At 38.1% G+C, this 2,210-nt stretch overlaps 1 pseudogene; it reads left to right on the top strand.

Annotated features, from left to right (window-relative positions):
• The first annotated feature begins 1,048 nt into the window (after positions 1–1,048).
• On the top strand, positions 1,049–1,167 carry LOC112213693 (annotated as a pseudogene).
• The last annotated feature ends 1,043 nt before the right edge of the window (positions 1,168–2,210 follow it).

Here is a 2,210-nt window from a genome sequence, read left to right on the forward strand (position 1 = left end):
CAGCACCCAAAAATATACTACCGAAGCGTCCTGTTTTGCGACCCAGTATTCAGGATAGTAAAAACAAATAAAAACAAAATCACATAGAAGCTCCGCTCCTCCAGCGGCTTAAACCAAAAAATTATATTAAACACGAAAAATATAAGGCGCCGACACATATTATAGCATGGCTACGTCGTACCGTTGCACATCGGTACCTTTGCCTAAGATACCATTACATAAATTCACCGTTTATTGTGAATACCAAAATGTATTTAAAATTGTATCTTCGGTTTAATAAACACCTTAAAAAAAAAAAAAAATTCAGGAAAAAAGAATATTAAAAAAACAGATGTATGTAAAAGTGAGAATGATACAATGTATGGTAATAGTCGCGTAGTACTAAAACATTTCTTTTTTTCGATCCTTATATTATAGATTATTAAAGATAGATTATTAAGAAAAGAAAAAAAAATTGGAAAATAAAAAAACCAATATAACACGGAGTTCCCAAGCGGTCAACCATCTAAGTACCATCCGTGCCTAGCGTTGCTTAACTTTCGTGATCGGACGAAAACGAGTGCTTTTTTAATTTTAATTATAACGTTTATTGCCCAAAGAAGTACATATTTTGTATATAAGGCCTAAAATTCTTACTATATCGAATGCTTTTTCAAAGCAGGAGGCTATTCGTTGTTTTGCGTTTAGAGCCCAGCAAATGTCCGACGTAAGTTTGTTTATTGCGCGAATTGTGGAGCATTTGTGTCGGAAGCCGAATTGATTCTCTGGGATTATGTCATTTTTTGTGCAGAAGACTATTACCACGCATGGAAACTAAAAATCAACATAAGCAAATGCGAAACCATACTGTTTAGACCCAAGTCAAGTGAAATCGGCCCAATAGAAAGAGAATACTGCAAAAAATTTCAACGAAGAGAAAAAAAAGAAATGTTTTAGTACTACGCGACTATTACCATACATTGTATCATTCTCACTTTTACATACATCTGTTTTTTTAATATTCTTTTTTCCTGAATATTAAGAGCAAGTAACAAAACTACTTACTTCAGCCAACTCTCATACCACACTGAGTGCACTCGTTCTCGTCCGATCACGAAAGTTAAACAACGTAAGGCACGGATAGTACTTAGATGGGTGACCTTTTGGGAACTCCGTGTGGTGTTGGCTTTTCTTAATTTTTTCCAATTCTTCCTATTTTTCTTAATAGTTTATGGTCATGTACATCGTGTTAAAAATATACTTTTAGTATTACAGCGTATGTCAATGTCGTGGTTATTCGTTATACATTCAAGTAGGCTTGTTTGAAAGTCAATAGACTATTGCTGAATCACGTACTACTTATAAATTGTTGTCTAGCACGTAAGTGTAATTTCATGTACATTATACACCAGTAATGTGCGCTATAATTCATGAACTGCACAATAGATTTAACGCGCCAATTATCTATGCATCTATTACACTGATTCCTGCAGTAGTTTTTACTTTCGACACCCTATGACCGCCGTTTGCACAAAACGGCTATTTATATGTCGGATTGGTACTGGGAGTAAGGTTGTGGGCGTCAAATGAATCTTCTCATTAGGATTAGCCATTGATATGGTACACACAGGCGTAGTTTATTGCAATGATAGAATTATTACAGTCTTGACAATTGATCACGGCGATTCGGCACTCGCGACACTAGTGACGATGGTCTCGGGCTCAGTAACGAATCCGCAGCCAACGGGATGACAACAGAACGTACTCACAAAGTCCAAGTCTGGTTAAAACGTGAAATAACCACTGATCGCGAAGACGTTACTCTTTAATCGATGAGATCGCGAGCGAGAATGACTTTCTCGTCCCGATGATGCCACAGAGGAAAACTATATTGGGGTGTGTCTAAGGACACGAGATCATCGGATTCGTCGAGAAAAGCCTTCGTTCAGAAAGTAAGGGAAATTGGCGTTGCCGCTAATTGCTCAATCTTCATACCGGTGGTTAGAAAAAGATGCTAGCCGTCCTCGAGGGAAAGTTGCTAGTGGGAGACGCCGCTCGTTGAAAAATAGGTCTCCCCTATCTTCCCGTAGTTGGGACAAAGACCGTTTGTCTGTTTCAAGGACTTTAGTTGACTAAATCTTAAGATTTATAACGGGCCCTCGAGCTAGCTGAACATGTACTGCGGAGACGCATCGACATCTGGCAATCATCTTACTCGAAGAATAGGGTCT

The sequence above is a fragment of the Bombus impatiens genome, unplaced genomic scaffold (assembly GCF_000188095.3).
Source record: "Bombus impatiens unplaced genomic scaffold, BIMP_2.2 scf_1038, whole genome shotgun sequence".
Classification (NCBI taxonomy): Eukaryota; Metazoa; Arthropoda; class Insecta; order Hymenoptera; family Apidae; genus Bombus; species Bombus impatiens.